At 31.6% G+C, this 23241-nt stretch overlaps 1 long non-coding RNA gene across 1 annotated transcript; it reads right to left on the bottom strand.

The window, feature by feature from the left end:
* Window positions 1–2032: 2032 nt before the first annotated feature.
* Window positions 2033–22871, bottom strand: LOC118188173 (uncharacterized). Its single transcript, XR_015040484.1, has 4 exons — window positions 22461–22871; window positions 16194–16269; window positions 5370–5422; window positions 2033–2330 (listed from the first exon to the last, which is right to left on the bottom strand). It is a non-coding gene; the product is annotated as an uncharacterized LOC118188173 (long non-coding RNA).
* Between the last annotated feature and the right edge of the window lie 370 nt (window positions 22872–23241).

Raw genomic sequence — 23241 nt, 5'->3', positions numbered from 1 at the left:
CAAGTAATTTTTGCTATTGATCAGACATTAGTTGACTTTTAGGGGAACAAACCAACCTCAGTTCAATGAACAATAATTAATACATACGAAGGTGTTTCGTCTTTTACTCAAGTAATAATGGTGATGCCAAACTGGCAAATTAAGTTAGGCCCAATAGTTCCGTGAAGTGAAGGGATTTAGAACCAAAGTACCAAAGAACTCATTCTGAATTAAGCATTTTCGCTAATGCAGATTTTGAGTGAAAAGCAATTTATGTAGTAAAATTGATAAAATACTTGAGTAATTGTCACCCAACACCCTCGCTTTTATGCATGTTAATTCAAAACTATTTGTATAAAAATTAAAACATTGGTAACTGGTCCGGGGACAATTACTCAAGTATTTTATCAAAATAAAATTACATAAATTGCTTTTATTTCTTTTACATAGAACACTTTAATCTCCCTCACCTTATATATCTTGTATTAAAAGAAATCCTGATGCATTACTTCACATTTAAAACTATCCCTAGTTCTTAATGGATTATTTGAAAATTGGTGTTACTCTTAATCAATTTCTATGTGTAAGTAGAAATAACTAACAACTCATGTCAATGAAATGTATATTGATTGCAAAGACTTCTTTAAAAGCAAATATAAATTTTTGCTATTTTTAATAATATAGCAAATGCAAGAAAAATCAAGTTAACGGATAAAAACAAATTTATTGGAAAAAAAAAAAAAAAAAAATTAAGAACAAAATATAGGCTACTGTTTCATATCCAACTATGAAATAGCAGTATTTAAAAACAAAAGAGTGGGTGTTTCAAAAAAATTAAATAATACTAAAGTAAAAAAATTGACTGGCAACCATTTTAATGCTCTAAAATACTAATATGTAACTGTAAATACTAGTATGTCTGCTTTTCTGTATGGTAAACTTTTACCTATGCAGAACAAAGTTAACAGACTACAGGCAAACTTGGAACTGCATTAAAATATATGATCTTCATGGCAACAATTTACATGCAAGTTTTGAATTTTTAATGTATGTGTATTGAAAAGCAAAGATAATGTAATGTGAACTATTTTTAGATATGTCAGTATTTTATTAGACAATGTTTTTTAAATGCATGTTTAATATACATATTTTTAATACTCCACTAATAATTTGGAATTAATTACAGTAGATTATAGCAAAATCTCGTTACAAAATATTCATTTTATGAGTAGAAATTTAATTTAAGACAATTCATCAAAAATTTAGATGTGTATAACTTATGTATAATCAATAAAGCAATAAAAAACAAGGACAAGCTCAGTCTTTAAGTAATTTTATTTCACCAAAAAAACAGGCGATTATATATGGAGACAGATAAAAAAAAAAAAAAAAAAAAAAAAAAATACGGCAGAGACGTATTTTCATTGTCAAATCTACATAAAGGGGAAAAAAAAAAATCTTTCATACACATACTAAGTTTGCTGCAGGTATATGATCAAACAGTAAAAATTTGTTCTGTGGTTTATATTGTAAAATTTTACAGTAAAATCTTGGAAATTTTCTCTATATCAAATATTAATACTGTTACTTGAAATCTATGAAAAAACAAATGTATGGAATTTTGTATAAAAGAGACCTGCAACAAAACTACAAGAGATCAATCTAAGAGAATAGCTTTCTGTTTACTAAATATTCATATATTTTGACCACACAATTTACACATAGTAAAAAACAGAATGAATGAAAACTATGAGCAAGAAATGCATTTCTACATTGACCCTTTCACGCTTTGAATAAAAAAATGATTCTGATACTTGTACGAATGAACTGGTTAATCTCAATAACCATACACACATTCATAAGATGCAGAAGAATAATTAACTAATATTTTCAGGATCAAAACCAGTTCATTTTTAGGGCTTCACTGAAAAATTCATGGAAAATATGGTTATATAGATACATTTAACTAGGAATGGCCAATGTCCTCAATGTTTATCTAAAAACATTTCAAAATTACATCAGTTCCATTTTCAAATAAATAACTTTTAGAAAATGCATTACGAAAATTTTTAATACAAAATGTGCTGATTTTGTACATGTCAATAAAGGTGAAAAAAATCGTGTTTACATAATGTTATGAATGGAAAATGAATATTAATTCGTGAAAAACGAATTTTACGCATCATCATCATCATCATCCTCTGCATCATCTTCTGCTCCATCTTCATCGCCCTCTTCTTCATCAAAGTCATCTCCTTCCCCTTCTGGCCCTACATCGTCATCATCATCTTTGCTAGATTCATCTTCACCCTCCTCTTCCTTATGTTCTGATTCACCATTTTCTTCACTAGCTATAACATTAATACAAAATTTTTATGTTTAATTGCAAGACAGTATTAAGCATGCAAATTACATATTTTCACATATAAAAAATACATTTTTTTTAAATGTTAAAAAATCTTTAAATTAGGCCTCATAACCAATTAATATACAAAAAAACTGTAAAAAGAAGTGGTAGCAAAACTTTTTAGCTTAAGTAGCAAGAACAGCATAAAAAATTAACGTGATGATCATGATTTTCCCCGACGTCACAGGTACACTGATGACATCACAAATTCAGTCTCTGTGTGCTGTTAAGTTACTAACTGGCTTCTTGCTCATTTTATACATATATTTATTTGACAAAAATCTTAAAAATATATTGCTAATTTTCCATTGTTTAAATCTCTATTTCTTCTTTTTATTAATTTGCAGTTAATTTAGACTATTATTTTTCAGTTAATTTGTTCATATTACACTGCTGCTTTCTCACATTTAACATATAATTCTTTGAGTTAGTAGTTTATTTTTTATGTGACCTCAGTTAACATTTACACAGTTTGCAGTATGTTTCTGTTTTGCATATTTTCTTTCTAACCAATTCTCAAATATTTAATAATATTAAGAAACTGATTTGAAAAGTGATGCTGAATTTTTTCAGTTATACTTTAATTAACAAAGCATTTATAATATGAATTAAAACATCCAAAATCCTTCCTACAGATCACCTAAATATTAAACAAAGCAATCAATGCAACAGGGGGAAATACCAGCAACTAGTGGTGAAAACTTAAAGCGGTGGGCCACATATGCAGGATTTCCAGTTGCCAAATTTTATTTAAATAGAAATAAATAGTTACTTTTTATTATACACAAATTTTAATACAAAATTACATTAGGATATACATACTTTACAATACATTAAAAAACTTTAGGGAACAAAAAGTAGCAAGAAATGAGGAAATAGCAGAAAATTTGCAAAGTTGTATAAACAAATCTTAGCAGAAAAAACCTGTCAAAAGTAACAATTTTGCGAAAAGCTGCATAATCTGGCAATCCTGGTAGAAAACAAAAAATTCTGAACAGAATAATCACCATAAAATTTACAAGGATAAAAACTGTAACTACTTCTCTTTATGTGTTTTAATACAACAGAACACATACTAAGAGTACCACAGAAGAGATGTAATTAAACAATGGAAAAAAGAAATACAGCACATATTAAACAAAACTTTTTTTTAAGGGAAAAAGAATATTTAAATGTATACTACCTATAACTGCAAAAATTACACTAACAGAAAAATTCTCTCACTGACACTATAATTTTTCTGTATAACTCATGCCTGCTTCAATTTGAAACTGGATAATAAAATACTGCCCTACACAGTATTTTTCAGAAATATATTGGGTTTTAATGAAAGTTTTCCGCCACCACAAATAGTTTGTGTTGACATGTTTAATTACATTTTGTCAAGGGATATCTGGCGTTTGAAAGAGACTTGCTTTAGAACACCATGTTGTGAAAAAGTATCATTAAATGTCTGAAATGGCACTATCACGCTACCAGATTAAAACCATAATTTATTTCCAGTTATGTCACAAAAAGTCAGCAACAAAACATCAATCATGTGCACGCTTAAAGTACAAATGCTGTATCATATAGCACTATGAAGGATTAGTACCGAAAGTTCAAAAACAAGAGCTATGACATTCAAGAAGCAGAGCACTCGCTCTGGCCAGCCTACTGATGTTGATGAGGCCTACCTGCGAGAACTTGTAGAAGATCAGCATGCAACCATTCGAGAGCTTGTTAAGGAGTTACTCATAGACGTTAAAGCAATGCCCATTAGTCGCGCTATACATTGCATAAACTTGAAGTACAAGTTTAATCACTGGGGCCATCAGTAAGACATTATGTGTGCTTTTACATGTAATATGGGGGGGGAATCTTTCAAATTGAAAAAAACCACTCTTTCGGGTTCAAATAATGAAGCATTAAACTAAGCTACATAGAAATTGTGAATAAGAGAAAATCAGCAGAAATATACTGTAAGTTAAGCTGAAGGAAATATGGTCAGAAATCAGGAGAGTTGGCAACTCTGCACCTGATATATCATATACATGCTCAACAGCAGTTGTAAGCTGTTTTATAATGTTCATTTTCAGGAAGGGAAAAGAAAAAATAATCTTAATTTATATTTCTGCATACCAAATATCTAGAAATTGTAAAAGAAAGCTTCAAATGTTATATTTTAAAATTATTCTAAGCATAAACTATGCAGTTCTGAAATATCTGCATTTATCATGCACAATAAATCTCATATCCCTCAGTTAATCTCAAGCAATTTTAGAAGCATTATGATAATGACAAATGATCTGGAAAGGAAGGGATTTTGAATAAAATATTTCGTAAATGCATCCTTGATTTAAAAAAAAAAGTTTGCTTTACTTCATACAGGAAGAGAATTACATAACCTATTCCATAAAAAATTAAAATGCAAATAGCATAAAGCCTAAATATGCTTTTATTGTACACATTATAAATAAGATAAGACAACTATTATATGCAAGACAAAATTATACACTGAAGAGCCATTACATTATATGACAACCATGTTAATAACATGTTAACACTAAATTCTTTCATGTAGTTCAGTATTTAGTGAAAAATTTCTCTTAACATTCCATACACTTCTCTCAATACATTTGTTACCTAAATCAGTTAATGATCTGATATAATAACCTACATACATTTTCAAATACATTCTTCTTTGAGGAATATACAACAATATTAAGAATATTAGTTAGACTAACAATGCTGGCTCTGAAATTTCAATTGTTATGCATAATTTGTTTTCCATCTGCTATTACTCATACTATTTATATTTCATAGCTGATGCATAGAGCAAGCAAAGAAGTTTAATTATGTGCAAGGAATTGAAAGTACAAACAATAAGTACTTTACAAAGATCACATAGGGCCTACCATATATGCAGGAAGAGAAGAAAAACTTTTTACAAGAGAAAGAAAAACTTTTTAACACTTCATATGTTATATATAAATATACCCACTTTATATTCAGATATAGTAAAATTTCATCCTCAAATAACTAACCTTTGTCTGTCTGTAAAGAAAAGAAAAAGTAATATTAGATTTGCAACAATAATACAAAATTAATGTGCAAAAAAAGTACATAGACGCAAAATTAATGCAATAAATTCTTTAAAAACTAATTTAATATTTAAAAAAATTCAACATAAGTCCACAAAAGCACATAAAATATGAAAATGAAGAATTATAAAGCATTATTGATGTTATGCAACTCAAATTAGTTACAGAAACTAAAAATTTAGAAATTATTAAGAAAAATCAAAGTTCAAAACTTTAACACAAATTTTTATGTGCATTATAAACTACAGCAGATAAAAAGTATGAAATGCATAAAAATAAATGAAAATTTTTAAATGTAATGGAATTTATCCTAAAGTAAGCAGATTATGCAAGCTTTCTTTATTAACATTATGATACGAATTAATTTGTAATGTTGGCTTGACTTTTTTTTTTTGCTAACTTTGAATTAATTAGCTATTAGTATAATCTTTAATCCTTCTCAATGTACTTTAAAACTACTCAACCATTACTTGTCTTCAGTTACAGTCTATACTGTGAAACTAAAAAATCAATATAGGGGTATGCACATGATACACCTAATTGAAAACCTGACTGCTATCACAAAGAAAATATAAATAAATGTGATTACAAAGAAAACCTAAATTACATGGTCATCTTCCTATTCAGCATGTCTTATTTGTTGCTAAATTTGCTTGGCATAAAGCATATTTAAAACAGAACAAATATTTCAACCTTTATTACAGAATACCTAATTCATATCAGCATGGGACTACACTGTGTGCTTTAAAAAGGTGGTTTTGCAACAAATTTAACATAAAGATTGGTTTTGAGAAAGAAAATTTCAAATATCAGTGTATGCATTAATATGATGACCTCTTTTGTATAATTTTCTTCACAAAGTTGATGCTGTTGGCGGTCCCAGAGTGTGCTTGCCTTCCACTGTCGGTCAGCTTTTGCCTCATGGCATCATCTAGTAGCAAGGGAACAGCAATGCAAGCTCCTAGTGTACTTTAAGAGTTGTCAAATGACATGAAGTGGTCAAACTATATTATCAAGCACAGCTGTGCTTCACATCTTGTAGATTTTTGGATCAACTTCCAGGGAAAAGCACCTGATTCAACTGGGACTGCTACCATTTTTTATGTGATACGAGAGAATATGACTGGTCGTTATGGTTGATCTTGTGCTACGAGTACAGTTGCAAGCCCTTGTGTTCCTGCACTGTAATCAAAATGCGTGAGGATGCCCAACTGGACCCTTTGCTGCTCAGGAGAGTGAAAAGTCATGCATGTCATGTTGTTTGTCATTTATCCCAATGCATGTAGAAGTGCACAGTTTTCTCAGGTCTGTGGTCATTAGTGCTGTGCTCACCTTCTCTTGTTGTAGTTAGCTTTTGTTTCACAGTCATGTAGCAACATGGAGTGCAACACAACGAATGCTAAACGACATTGGAAGTTGATATTAAGTCTACCAAGTAAAATCCAAATACCTTACTGCATGCAAAAGTGTAATCTTTCCGATATTGAAGGTATTTGGATTTGTTTCCCATTACAAAAGCCTGATTGGTCTTAAAGACTGCCAATGTCCCTAGAAATAAGGATTTCTATGTGCAACACCATGGGTTTACAGTATCCTTGAAAGTGATAATGACCTAGGGAGTTAAGCAGAATCCAAACAATTTACTACAGGCAAAAGAGTTACCCTTCTAATCTTGCAGATATTTGGATCTGTTGCCCATTGCAAATGACACACAGGTCACCAGAATTGCTGTAAAGTTTTCTTTTTATTGTTTAGAAAATCAATTCTAAAATTTGTCTAATTTCCTTTCTCAGAAGTTCTCAAGTCAATAAAAATGTTTATATTACATGACCTTTTTGCTCTAAGGACCATTATAATTTGAGAATCTGTATGAGAAAAGCCAAACTGCTTCCTTTAAAAACTGTAAACATGATTCACTTAAAAATTAATTTCATGAAAAACTCTGTCCAAATACGACACAGTTTTTTTAACTTTCAACCAATTTTTCTCTTTTATTGCATCATTTGAATTGTATTACTGAAGTTATTGTATTTATTCTGTTAAATTTGTAGAAATGTAAAAATGATCTATGAATTTTATGTTCATGATACAGATGCTCTGGTATTCAAAGAACAAAATTCACATTAAAAATATTCATTATTTTTCATGTAATATACAGTCAAATTATCAAACTCTTGCAATTATCAGTATCTTGTATCAGAAACATTAAAGACTTAACCCATGATATAAGGAGTCTATAATTCAATTTCAGAAGAACGTTTTTATTTTTACTTTCAAGAGGTACAAAGATCCCCCCCCCCCAAAAAAAGCAGAAGACTGAAAAGATAACAATGCCCGAAATCCTCTATATTGTCTTTCACACGTTAACCCTAAATTCACAATTAATGAAATTGCAAAACTACGAAAGACTAAAAATGAAAATTGTTAGGTTCATGGCAAAGTCACTACAAAAGAAAATACTGATTGTAGAAGATATTTACCATTGTTTGTTGGTTTAAAAGACAGGGCAACTATGCTAAAATCAGATAAACTGAGTAAAAACTGTGATGTTATGTAACTGCATTATATTTGTTCTACAGTTCAGGATACGTAGATCACTAATATTTGAAAATTATTGACAAGCAGTTTTCATATTCAGTAGCAGGTTAGAGTTCTAATCAAGATTCAGTACTGAGGCAAGTTACCATATTCTGTCAATAACTGGCTTTTATAGTTATCCCTAAAAATAATTTTACAAAAGCTACCAAACTTGTATCCTTAGGTGAAAATTAAGTTGTGTCGCTCAAGCTTTGTCATCAAATATAAGTTTTGGATCAATGTATGATTTTCCTAATAGTGAAAGCTCTACATTTGCAACTTTCTACAAATTTAGAACAAAATGTAACTGGCCAGAAAAATAATGGTTTAATTTTGAAAGGAAGCACACAAATCTTAAATTTTTAACATTGTGAAAGATATTTGAAAAATGTGTACTTTTTTTTTTTTTTTTGAAAACTGTTTTCCTTTATATACTTCACATCTTTTATAACACTTATGTATTGTTCATGAAAGTTAGCTACCATTCATTCATGAAAGTTCGTGAAGACCTCACAAATGCTGAATCAATCTTTCCTGCAAAATTCTGAGGTGCATTTCTATCTGCAACTCTTACAAAAATACACTTTTCAGTTTCTATGCAGAATCCACCACACATCCACTGTTGTGAAAGTATTTCACCTGCTTCATTTTTGCACTTTAGAAAAAGGGTTTTGGTACTTATGTATTAACTCAAACACCTTGGTGCAATTTGGCTATTTTTTACGTACAATAAGAAAGACAAAAGGTTAAGTTCCCATACTACTGATATTTGTTTTAAGTTAGTAAACATTATTGACACGTGAAACAAAAACATACGTTAAAAATTTAAAACACAAATTTTAATTATTAAAGAAGCAATCTGTTTTTGTAAAAAAAAAAAAAAAGAGAGAGAGAGAGAGAGAATTGCGAAGACTCAGCTTCATGCTGCCTCGGCAACAACACCTATCTATGAAAGGTTTTTCTTCTTTGTTCTCTTAATACAAATTTCAGCAAAATTCTGTATTCCTGTCAAAAATTTTATTGCCGATTCTTCCATTCCTGGCAAATGCCACAAGCTCATACTTTATTCAGCCCCCAAAAAAGAGGGCAGCATTACTTGATTGAAGAACTGATACTGGAAGAATGGTTATGAACATGGCTATCAAAGTTTGACAAATTTTGAAAATTTGGAGAGTTCTACTATGGCGGTTGCATTAATATGTGAATACCAGGCTTTCATCTATTTCTATCATTTTGCTAAGCCCTCCAGTTTTGATCGAAGCTCTTGTTGGAACAACAAATAGTTTAAAATCCCTCAACAGATGGCAGCACCAGCCAACAGCATTTTTAGTCCCTAAATTAGGCTTAACAATAGCACATGCTAACTTTAAAAATAAGACGTACATAATGTATAAAAAAAGGTTCGGGAGTAAAATTACCATTTAAATAATAGTATATAATTTTTAAGATTTAATTCATAATTTTTATAATTTTAAACACATTTTATATTTAATTGTATGTATTCAGTATAAACTTTATCTGTGAACAAGCTGTGTGACGTATTGCCTCCTGTTATTGTTGTGGAAATGGTAGCACATGGAACTGGAGGATTGATGCTGGTGTGTTTTATCTTATGTATTTGCCAAAATAAGATGGACCTGTAATAAAATAACTATACCTCGATTAGTTGAGTGCTGACTTTACAGTGAGATAGCTACACACAAGCTAAGAATGTAAAATACCAATAATTAGTGACTTTGGACATATAATCAACATGCCGGATGATACCACAGAAACAGGAAACGTGGTTGAGGCAAGTTCAGTTAACATCAAAATTCCACCATTTTGGATTGATAAGCACGAAACGTGGTTTTACAAGGTAGAAGCCCAGTTCCATATTTGTGGTGTTAAGGCAGAGGATACAAAATTCAATTACTTGGTCGCACAATGGGAACCTCGATTCATAAAAAAATATATGGGATATCGTCAAAGATGGTCCTAAGCAGAAATACACAGCTGTAAAAGAAAGACTTTTGAATACTTTCAAGAGAGTGAGAATAAAAGAATAAGTCGTTTAATTACTGGACTGGAATTAGATAACATGATACCAAGACAGTTATTACGAAAAATGCATTCACTTGGGTCAAACGACATATCGGACAAAGTGCTGCACAGCTTGTGGCTGGATAAGATGCCAGACACTGTTAAGAATATCCTTATTAAAAGAGAAGAATATCTGGAGAAATTGGCAGAAATGGCAGATAAAATTATGGAAATGGCTGCACGATCCCCAGAATTGTCCACTATCCATGTTAAGGCAGCTGGCATGGATGAGTTAATTGCGAAAATTTCCTCACTTGAATTACAAATAGCAAGTATGCAGTCTGAGCAAAGACAGTCCCATAGTCCTAATCGTGGCTAGTCACTTCAGGAAAAGAAGCTGCAGTAAATCTCATAAGACATATGATTCCAAAGGCAAGTTGTGTTTTTATAATTTTCATTTTGGTAAAAAGTGTTTCCCTGAGAAATGTGTTCCCTCCCCTGCAGTTGGAACGAATCAGAAAACCGACCCCAGCAGTAGATGTGGTGGTAAGTTCTGCTGCAGAGGAATCCAATTGCTGCAAATTCCATCTATTTGTAAAAGACAAAAAAATGGGTTGCCAATTCCTCGCCGATAGTGGTGCTGATGTATCAATTGTACCCCTTCTAAAACTGACTCTAAAGTTTGTGACTATAAGCTATATGCAACAAACGGTACTGAGATTGAGTAATTGATGGTGTAACCAACTTTTCTGTCAATGGGGAAGTTACAGCCATTCAAAATGATAGTTTAAGTACTGTTTGTTAGTAAGTCATCAAAATATTTTGAATTGTGCAAATATCCCGATCTAACAAAACCAACTTTGTTAAGCATTATATAACTACTACAGGTCAACCTGTGTTACTCAAGAGCAAGACAGCTGAATCATGAAAAGCTGAAGTTAGCAAAGCAAGAATTTCAATTCATGCTGGATCATTCGGCCATCGAAATCGCAGTGGATTAGTCCCCTCCATTTGATTAGCAAGAAAGATGGTACACTGATGCCATGCAGAGACTATAGATGTCTCAACACGCAAACTATACCAAATAGATACCCCCATTCCCCGAATTGAAGATTTCAATTCTATTTTAAAAGATAAAACCATCTTTTGTAAAATTGATTTAGTAAAGCATATTACCAGATTCCCATTGCCAAAGAGGACAAACCCAAGACTGCTATAACACCTTTCGGTCTCTATGAGTTTAATGTGATGAGTTTTGGACTCCGTAATGCTCAATCTACTTTCCAATATTTCATTACAGAGTTATTATGTGGATTGGATTTTGTATTTTCGTACCTGGATGATATCTTAATCACCTCTGCATCAGAGGAAGAGCATAAGTTGCAATAAAAATTGGTTTTTGACCGATTGCAGCAGTATGGACTTTGTATTAACATAGCAAAATCAGACATGAGAGTTGCTCAAGTTGAATATTTGGGTTACCTCATAACTGCAGAAGGTTTTCGTCCACTGTCAGAAAAAGTTCAAGTAATTTGCAATTATAAATTACCCATAACAATACATGAGCTTCGTACATTCCTGGGTATGACCAACTTTTATCGCTGCTACTTGAAGAATGCCACAGAAACTCAAGCAGTCCTACACAAAATGTTAAAGGGCGCCAAAAACAAAGATCGTTGTAAAGTTCCATGGACAGACGAAGGAATTTGCCAATTCGATAATTGCAAATCTGATTTAGCCAATGCTGCTCTTCTGTGTTTTCCAAAACCTTGATTGCCCTTATCTTTGTGTATAGATGCATCAGACTTTGCTATAGGATCAGAATTGCAAAAGTTGGAAGATCAAGATTGGAAACCAATTTCATTCTACTCCAAGAAACTCATTGCTGCAGAGAGAGCTTATAATACCTATGACCGAGCATTGCTAGCGATATATCTTTCTATCAAGCATTTTAAACACCTTTTGGAAGGAATCATATTTACTGATAAAAAGCCCTTGGTATATACATACAAACAAAAGAATGAGAAAGCATGGCCATGGCAACAATGTCAACTTCAATATATATCTGAATTTTCAACTGATATTCAACATATTGATGGCAAAGAAAATTTAGCTGCAAATGCTTTGCCACGAATAGAAGTCTCAGTCATTGATCATAATGCAACAGCAGATGTCCAAGAAAAGAATGAAAAATTGCAACAATAAGAACAGGTAAAGAAAATTTAGCTGCAAATGCTTTGCCACGAATAGAAGTCTCAGTCATTGATTATAATGCAACAGCAGATGTCCAAGAAAAGAATGAAAAATTGCAACAATAAGAACAGGTAGTACATCTTTTAAATTTAAATCATGTACATTGCCATTTGGGAAAACATTATGGTGTGACAGCTGAACAACCAGGATCAGACCTTTTATTCCAGAATAATTCAGACAGCAAATGTTTCATCAATTTCATAATTTCGCTCACCCAGGTATCAGAACAACTGTAAAACAGATGACTGACAAGTTTATCTGGCCCAATATGAAGAAAGAAGTTCGTGAGTGAACCAAGACTTGTGTTAATTGTCAAAAGAGCAAAGTCAACAGACATAAAAAGTCAAAATTCACTGAGTTTCAAGTACTTGATGCTAGATTCAGTGTTGTGCATGCTGACCTGATTGGTCCATTACCACCATCCGAAGGGAAGATATCTGACATGCAGTGACCATTTTTCCTGTTAGACAGAAGTAGTTCCCTTATCAGACAGCACAGTATAAATGGTAGCCAAAGCATTTTACAAACATTGGAATAGTAGATTTGATATGCCTGGTTCTATAATCTCAGATCAAGAAAAACAATTTGAATCTTAGCTGTTCAGAAACTTTGCAAAAATATGTGGTGCTAAAGTTTTGCATACGACTCCATACCACCTACAGTGCAAAGGTAAAGTGGAGCGATTTCACAGAACTTTAAAAACTGCAATAAAGGCTCATAGCAACATTAGATGGACAGAAATCTTACCCACTATCTTTCTAGGATAAAGAGCTGCAATACATCCTGATACTAATCATTCACTAGCCCAAATGATATATGGCAGGGTTGGCCAAACTTCATGTCAGTAAAAGCCGCACGTTTGCATTCAGGAATGTTTGAGAGCCGCATCTAGATTTTCTAAAAGCCACAAGTTCATATTTACATCATTATACAAGTAGTGGAGGTTTTAAATAGAAAGAAATCCCTGATAACTTTGTAAAATGAGTCTAAACTAATTAATTATTTCCTTTGACACTGAAAAGTTTTAGTTTACCATATTTCATACATATATTTTACATGCATGAGCCGCACAAATTGCCTGAGAGAGCTGTATCAGGGTCGCGAGCCGCACTTTGGCCACCCCTGGTATATGGTATGCACATAAAGTTACCAGGCGAGTTTTTCAATCAGCCTACCATAAGAGTTGAACCAGAATCATTTTTTGTAACAAAGTTACAACATTTTATGGACCAGCTTACCAGCTAAATCACCAGTTACTAACAAACAATATTTATGAATAAAGATTTAGAATCATGTTCTCATGTGTTTGTGAGACTTGATCGTGTGAAAAAGGCACTTCAGCCACCATATGAAGGACCCTTTTTCATGGTGCAGAAATGTGTTACAAGTATTTCTCAGTTGACAGATTGAAACCAGCTTATCTGTCAGTTTTGGACAAAATACCAGAAACAGTGATTGAGCATAAACAACAAACTGAGATTTCTAGTGACAAATCTTTTGATACTGCATCCAACACCAAACCTACTACACGACAGGTAGAGAAATCAAAAAGCCTGTCAGATTTCAGGATTAATGCTTGTATATATTTTAGAGTACTAAATCAGGCCCATGCAATTATGTTACCTTGTACATAAATTTCAGTGATAAATTATTTTTGCTTTTTTTTTTTTAAGATTTAGAGCAAAGGTCAGTTTACTTAATATAATTTTGATTAGTTGAATCCATTGTTTTAAAATTCCAGGAATAACTATTTGACCTGATAAATATCTGCTCTATATTAATATGAAAATTAACTTCAGTGTCCAAAATCATAACTATTGATTGTATTAAGAACGTCACGCTTCATTGTATCATAACTAATGTTACTGGTAAGAGAGTAATGTTGGAACAACAAACAGTTTAAAATCCCTCAACAGATGGCAGCACCAGCCAACGGCATTTTTAGTCCCTAAATTAGGCTTAACAATAGCACATGCTAAGTTTAAAAATAAGATGTACATAATGTATAAAAAAGGTTCAGGAGTAAAATTAACATTTAAATAATAGTATATAATTTTTAAGATTTAATTCATAATTTTTATAATTTTAAACACATTTTATATTTAATTGTATGTATTCAGTATAAACTTTATCTGTGAACAAGCTGTGTGACGTATTGTCTCCTGTTCTTGTTGTGGAAATGGTAGCACATGGAACTGGAGAATTGATGCTGGTGTGTTTTATCATGCATTTGCCAAAATAAGATGGGCCTGTAATAAAATAATAATTATATCTGGATTAGTTGAGTGCTGACTTTACAGTGAGAAAGATACACGCAACCTAAGAACGTAAAATACCAATACTCTGTTTAGAAGGCTACAAGCACAAACATCTCATCTCGCAAGTTGATTGTTCCAATCTATTACTGTTTAGTCCACCATATTCAGCAAATGTTCTTTCTCCCGCTGTAAAGCTAGTAAACTGCACTCACAGATTGATTCTACAGAAATCTTACTTTTTTCCTTTGAAAACGCAAGAAAAAATACAGCAGTAATAGTTAATTTATAACACTGTTCACGAAGTGCAGAACATGATATGCTTATCTACAACTGATGCTAAACCACATTATCTGGCATCAGTTTTGGATTGACAGGATAATATGTAAATACCTTTTTTTAATATAAAATTATATATTTCATTACAAAATGATTTACTTTATGCATTTTCTTTGTAAAATTGCCAACAAGAAATTTATTGCTTTCACATTTTTCAATTTGTTCTAGCTTTTTAAAATATAATAATCTTTCGGTACTCTTCCGTTTCGCTGGCGCAAATCTCGCCACGCAGACTTTGTTGGCGGCAGCATACAGTATACACATAAAAAATGTTAACAAATGTTAGTTTTAAGAATTTTTTATTTTGAAGGCATAAACATTTTAACATGGTTTAAAATTTTGTAAAAAGCCAATAAATTTGTAAAAAGTAAAAAGATATTAATTTAAGAATTTACTATGCTTTCACGGTTGAACACCCTGATTCGCTGGTTCATATCATGTGACCCCAAGTGATATCTCACGTAGACTACGCTACAAAAATTCAATTCTCTCTAATTACATTAATTTCAAGTTAACTCTTAATTTAGAATACAAGTTTAAATGCAAGAATTACTTCAATTCGTAGAACAGCTTTTATTCAGAAATTATGTAAAACTGCAGTGCTTTACTTCGCTAGTGCATTCTCAATTAGAATTAATGAATTTAACCCTTGACTTTGCCTTTTCCATATTTTTGCCTTCGGATGAGCGGTGTGATTACATTCTAATTTACTTACTTACCTCAAATGGCCTTGGGGCATAAAATTGAACTATCTGGTTAAAAATTCTATATAATTGTACCAGTATTGAAAGAAACAATCAATCTGATAAGAAATGGCTGCGACTTGTTTTGAAAATGAAGGGTAAAAGGTTACCAGCGTAAATATTCCGTTTGGTATCAGTTGTACCATTATTGGCGACTTTATCATTTGCACCGGCAAAACGGGAAAAGTACCAATCTTTTTTTTATAATACGAAATTCACAAAACTTGGAAAAAAAAATTGCACACCTTGGGACTTTTGGCATGGACTTTCAGTTTTCTAATCAAATTCTAATCAGTCTCCTAAAATACATTAACCTTTAAATAGCAACTATTTGAAATAATGTGAACAGCAGTTTTTGATTTCATTATTTCATAATCATAGGTTTTTAATTTTTTAAAAAAATATTCAGGTTTACTCAGGATTGCCTATATTTAACTATATTTAAGATCAACAGCATCATAGTCTGAACTAAACTGGACAGAATAGCTTCTCATTAGATTTGTTAAGTTATACAAAAATTTATAGAAACACTTACACATGTGTAATTAATAAATGAATTTACCAACCTTCTGTAATTTCTGTTTTGCTTCTTCCTTTCCAGTATCATTTAACTACAAAAGAAAAAAATGGGAATCAATATAAAAATAGTTCTTAATAAATAACAAATAATGGGTCATACAGTAACGAGTTTGTTTTGGAGAGTTTACTGTAAAATCATACTTGATTTCCTCTTAATTCTCTCTTTGAAATTACAGAGCATTTTGGATTTTTAATTCTTAATTATCTATTAAGTTCCATAAAAGCAAGTCTAGCCTTCATGTATCACAAAGGAAACATTATGAAAATATTCATACAATCAGCCTATTCACATAAAAATGCAATTTATAATATATCTAATTAAAAACATTAAATATTTTTATGAAGGTGAATGGGAGCAGGTCAGAAAGGCGTAACTAGAGAACTATTCTTGCCAATATGTATAACTGCAGTCACTTACTATTGTGGAAGACAGATGAAAGTTTACTGCCATTGTTTTGCCAAATCTGATCATGGGAAAGGCAAAAATGTTAAAAAAAAAAAGTTATAAGGAGTATTTCACTTGAAGTAAGTATCAAAATGCATTTATTGCCAATTTATCACAATGCTTCAAGATAGGGGGGAAAAAAAATATTTTTCAAGATGTAAGATAATGGGTTAGAGTTTTGTTTTTGTGGCAATACACAACTGCAAACATTCTGTCGGGTGGTCGTCTTGCAGCAGACGGGCAGCAACACACAAATACTTTTAAGGATGTTTCTTTTAACCTTCCAGCAGGCGAATATGCCCAAATTTTATGACTGATGCACTATATCTTAACAGTTATGTACAGCATAGAAAATATCTGTAGATCACTGCTATTCCTCTACGTGTTCCATCTCTTTGGGATTAAATGGGTTTATCTTGTTTCAAAGGTCAAGTTTCAGTGTTTGCCTAAGTTTTATGCAGTATCGTATTTCACTCGTAAAATTTAGGATGCGCGCCCACTCTTTCTAGTAGATGTAATAATTATTCTTTTTTTGTCTTTTAAATTTTTATGCACATTATACCGAATTACTATTTTATTGTACAAAGTTTAAAATTATGTATTTTCTATATTTTTGGCAATATGTCCTCAAAACTGGTAAAATGGAAAGATATCCTCCTTATTCTTCAAGAATTGTCTGACAAAGAAAATGAAAGGACTGATGCGGAAGCGTTTTTGAACAATGACAGCAAACTTCGTGAGGAAAATATCAAAATAAATTGTATCAGCAGTGAATCTGAGCAATCTATGTCTGAAGACAATGAAGAAGAATCAACTGAAGATGAAGACTTTATATTGGCAAAGACAAAATTACTAGATGATGTAAAATGCAATATGCCAAGTTATCCAAAATTAAAAAGTTGAACACTGTGAAAGTTCTTCCTGGTATAAAAAGTTTTGCAAAAGATACAGATGATGAAATCAGACCTTTTATGAAGATGATAGGTGCAAGTATGATTGATGAAATCCTGAAGTGTATAAACCAATATATAATTCTTCTTAGAGAGAAACATGATTACTCGAGAGACAGAGATTGCCAGGATAATACAAGATGTGAAATGATGGCATATTTTGGATTATTGTATTTGATAGGAGTAAAAAAATGCATCATGCCAATGCCAAGGAGTTATTTACAAACGATGACACAGGAGTGCAAATTGCAAGGGCAGTCACAAGTTATTTCTAACCCGATGTCTTTAATTTAAAAAAACATGTTTAAGATAGATAAACTAGCAGCTATATGAACAATTTTTGACTATGACTGCTATAGTATGAATAAATTTGCTATAACAGATGAAATGTAGCATCTTTTGTGGTCGTTGCCAGTTTATTTAATATATCTCCAATAAACCTTCAAAATACGGAATAAAAATGTTCTCCACTACATATTGTAAAATGACTGGTTGAAAATTAATGCAGAAATGTAACTAGACAATTATGACAGAAATATTCCACTCGCTACCACAAAAAAAAAGCTGGCATTTGTAGGAACCCTGAAAAAGAAAAAAAGAGAAATTCTACCAGAGTTTTTGCCATGTAAAAAAAGGATGGTTAGATCGAGCAGGCTTTCAAAAAGATACACATGTTCCTTGCAAAAACAGTTATTATACTGCTTTTAACAATGCATGACACACCAAATATTGATAATGACACCAGTATACCTGAAATTATCTTGGATTACAAAAAAAGGCTGTGGAGTCAGTAGGGAAAAATGACCAACTCCTCCTGGAATTTTTAAAGATATATTCCTTCATATATGAATGTAAACATGTGCTATGCCTTATTTTTTTAATATAAAAGAAATAATAGATGCTAGAGAAGAAAAAATTGACGGCGAATTATTTATATTAATTAGCATTTATTTTGAAATGGAAAAACCAGCATTAACAATTTCTAAGAAAAAAGTATAGCTTTGGCAAGATCTTTGTTAGAAGACCATAGATCTGATTTGATAAACTTCAGAGCTAGAATCTTTCCTTACTAACGTGCGTAGGAAGATTAGCTGTTACTGTTAGGGCTACTTCTTTTAACTTTTCTGGACAGATTTTTATAAGTTCTAAAAGAAGTGTCTTGCAAGAGCAATCCTATTTCTCTATTTCTTCAAAGGCTGTGTAGAAATCTAGTTTGTATTTTTTTGTTTTTATATCTAATACTTTTGGTTCTTTATTTTCATTTGCTTTGCCCTAGCCTTTTCAATATCATCCAAATAGTTTTCAAAATCTAATTCATCACTGGAGGAGGATGATAGAAAATCGGTTGCAATGTCTGCAGTTTAAACTGTCCTGATTTGAATACTCCAATTGTTTTGAGAATAATTTCATTCTTAGTGAAAGTTCATAGATGAGTTTCTTTGCCTTTTTAATTTGTTCATCATCCAAGAAAATTCAGTGTTTCAGATCTACATATATTGAACACAGTAAGTTCTCATTGTCTTACAAACTAGTTTCTCTTTTCTTCATCGCAGAAATATTTCCTTCTGCAATAAGATCTCCATTTCAGAAAGAACAAACATTACATTCTTCCATTCTCCCCTACCATAAATTCTTCAGCAAGATCATTCCACAGTCTTTCTGTTAATGAAACATTAGGGCTATCCACATCATCTTAACTCTGACAACCTCTATACAATATGTGACAACGAAAAAAAAAAAGGGGGGAGAAGAAGACCGGTCCAATAAATCATTGTACTTAAGAAATCAGTTCTCCGTGACATTATCATCTTCAAAGTAGTTAGTCCCCTTCAGCATTCGGTGCTGCCATTGCTGGTAACAGTTCTGGAACGAGTTTTTTGGAAGGCCCTTCAGGAGATTCTCCGATTTTGCCTGAACCTCTTCAACTGAAATAAAATGTCTTTCTTCTAAGAAAGATTTAAATTTAGGAAATAAAAAAATGTTGCATGGAGGCAAATCAGGTGAATCAGGCGGATGCCCCACCACAGTAATGTTTTTGCTGGGCAGAAATTGCTTGACAGATAGGGCCGTTTGAGTGGGTGCATTGGTCCTGGTGCAACAGCCATCCATCACTCCACAACTGTGGCCTTTTCTTCCCTAATTGGGCTAATCTTTGGAATATGGTAACAGGTAGTTTGGTTGGCGACATTTTGGTAAGGCGATAAAGGTTACTAGCTAGGACTTGGATATAGCTAGCAGTGTACATGGATATAGTCAAGAGTGTGCGCAATGCCATTTTTGTGCAATTCTGGGATTTTTTTTAAAGTGAAAATAGGTCGACGTGTACATGGACGATACTGTGTATGTGCAATTCGTAAAAACGCGGCAAGTAGTGGGCGATTCTGCACTTTGTCATAATTTCGCACCTAATCTTCGTCACGATTAAGCACTTTTATTCCATAAAAGTTCTAGCATAAGCGTAATTTGGCTAGCAGATTGTTGGAAATGTTGAGTAAAAAAAAAAAAAAAAAAAAAAAAAAAAAAAAAAAAAAAAAAACATGCCTTTACTTCGTGAAAACAAAATGGCGTCCAAACAAAAACTAGTAGGTTGCTGTAGCAGGGTTGGTGACCAAATTTTTGCCGAGTTACCATAATCCAAAGATTAACCCCTAATTGTTTCATGAACTCTTTTTAGTACTTCAGTGTAGTAGTGTTCCGTAACAGTCTGACCACTGGGAACCCACTCAATCATTAGTCCATTAATGTCAAAGAAGATAACATTGCCTTGAATTTTGATTTTGACATGCATGTTTTGTCCTTTTCCCTGAAAACCTCATATGCCATTCCAACACATGTGCATGAGACAAAGTTTCACCTCCATAAGCCATAGAAAACAAATGTAATGTGATCATTCATGGAAAATAATACTGAAACGTCAAAAGCTAAGATATTGGAATTTTAAAAGTGTTGAAAAATTCATGTCACTAACTAAAAAAAAAAAGAAAAAATCGTTAATGTGAAAAGGTTCAAAGAAATCCAATTTATGTTTCATTTGTTTTTGCTTTGCTCCGCTCATTCCATATAAAATCATTTCGTTCTTCCAACTGCTGAAATTTTCTTTTCTAATAGAGACCTATATCTGATTACTCTAAAACATGATTTCAAAATCTATGCCAAAATAAGGTTGTTTTGTGTGTCTAATTTTATAATCTACAATTTCTTAAATACTCAATTAAGTAAACAAATATGGTATTTATTCATAGACAATTTCGTTGGATACCCTAGAAACAGCCTTTTCTTCCGAATAAATATGAACAAATTTTAATGAAACACTGTTGCTGTTTTGTTTTGTTTGTCTATACACAGTATCAGCTAAACATGCTGTTGGATAAATGTCCATGTTGATTAAAGGTCCTGTGGGCTAACTATCCACAACCAGAAATTTTGATGTCCAGTCAACTTCTTTTTTTAATAAATAATAATAATAATTTTAATAAAGAAAATGGTGTAACAATTTGGCTAATGATATTTTTTAAAATACTTGAATGTTAAATACTGCAACTTTTAAATGCATCACTTTAAATTATGCTTGTTTTGTAAGCATTTGCTTATTCTTAAAGAATATTAATTTTTTAACCACCTTACCATTATGTATAAACAGCTGTTTTTATGCCATAAGAAAGTAATTTTTAGGTTAATAGGTTGGAGAATTTTATTTCATAAAATTATTTTAGAATATATTTTATAATAAATTTTACAAACAGAATTGTTCTCAATGTTCCTTCATAGCTTTGAAACTTATTTTATATATTTTTCTTTAAAAAAAATTGTAAAGTTTTCAGATTAATGCTCAAAGATAATTTTTAACCAATGTAATATAAACATTTCAATTTGGAGCCTCATTCAAATAGTTTTTGATTATCATACACTGTATTCTTAAATTATTCTTCTTATCACACTCTGCATTCTATATTCTTATCACATAAAACTAGAAAACGAAGTTACAGGTAATATGAAGAACACTTTTTACTTAACAGTAGTATTTTATCAGTATTTTCCAATTAATTACAAAAGTTAGTAGCTCTTCATCACTTGTATTCGTTACATGTAAAAACTAATTTTTGAAATGAAATTAAAATACAGACACAATAAGATTAATGTAAGAAATATATCAACAAAAACTTGTAATTTGTAAACTTGGATGTTTTTACAAAACCGCTTTACAGTACAGGTATTAAGTTAAACTATGTTCTCATACAGCAATACTGAAACAGTCCTCCAACTAAAAAATTCTTGAAAATGCGATTTTTATATTCTCATTGCATTTAAAGACACTCAAAAATATCTCACCACAGTATAGAAAATAATCGTGAATTAGTGGTGAAACATAATATATGTTCTTTTTAAAAATCAATTCACAGATATCAATGATTCTCGACCACGCTGAAACTTAGCAGCTTAAAAGAAAGCAATCGGTGTATACTTTAATGAATACAAATGACAGTTATTTATCTTCAAAGTTCAAAGACAATTCATAAATGCAATGTTATAAAATACAGCGGATTAAAATTTTCTTTACGTAAAAGTAACATAATTGTTTCATCAAGAATAAGAAAAGAACAAAAGGTCGTTTCATAAATTCTTTTCAAATACACATAAAAGGCGAATTTACAGTATTAAAAATAACATTTTAATGATCATATAGTTGTGAAATGCTAAATTCTACTCAAAACTCTAAACTTTATTACTTTCAAACAGGGTAAAACAAAAAAAGTAATTTCGCCGCTTAACTATGGAGCCCGCCGAAACTAGCACTAATATACAGTATTACATACAGGAATACACTTACATCTGATGCCGGTCTTTTGAGGGATTCTGATTTATCTCCTGCTCCTTTTTCTTTATCGACGGCGTTCCTCTCAACGTCAGTGGCATTTGCTGGAGAACTCATATTTGTTTAGAGTGAAAATAAACAAAGAATCAACGACTTAAGCTTTGTTTTAAACTCAATGAAAATGGCGCGTGCACAATCAACGTTGTTGAAGCAACACTCTCTAACAAAGGGTGAGTTGGTTGTTGTTGGCCGAATATAGTGCCAAAAACAGAAAAAGATCACTGTGATACCACAAACTCCGTAGAGATTTCTAACTTTTAAAAGATGGAAATAATTAACAATTTTTTTTAATTATTATTTTATTTAAGAAAATAGTATACGTTATTCAAAAATCGAACGCCGGTAAACGGAAGACAGCAGCGACATCTGCAAAATTCTAACTTCATCACCAAATATAAAAAACAAAAATTTAGCTGTCTATCGGTTTCATAAAATACAGAAAAACGATAATTTAAATTTAAGCAACAAAAGTACCTTAACATTGTATTATTTATGCACGATCAAATAATGAAACAAATACTGAAAGAAGTAAGACGAATGCAGTGACGAATTTCCAAAAACATTATTTTAAATTTCTTACTTATGTTCGATCAGGAAATAAATAGAGAAAGGAAGTAGTATCTCGTTTTAAATATGCTTAATCCTTCAAACATGCGGGGTAGATTTTTGTTTTTCATATTAATGCAGGGTAACATTTTATGTTACTAAACACAGGTAGTTTGGTCCAGGGCTGAAG

This window comes from Stegodyphus dumicola, chromosome 1 (assembly GCF_044657685.1).
Source record: "Stegodyphus dumicola isolate Sdum_Otavi_A_Nest chromosome 1, ASM4465768v1".
Classification (NCBI taxonomy): domain Eukaryota; kingdom Metazoa; phylum Arthropoda; class Arachnida; order Araneae; family Eresidae; genus Stegodyphus; species Stegodyphus dumicola.
The sequence above is the reverse complement of the archived record's forward strand: the minus strand, read 5'-3'. Positions and strand labels throughout refer to the sequence as shown.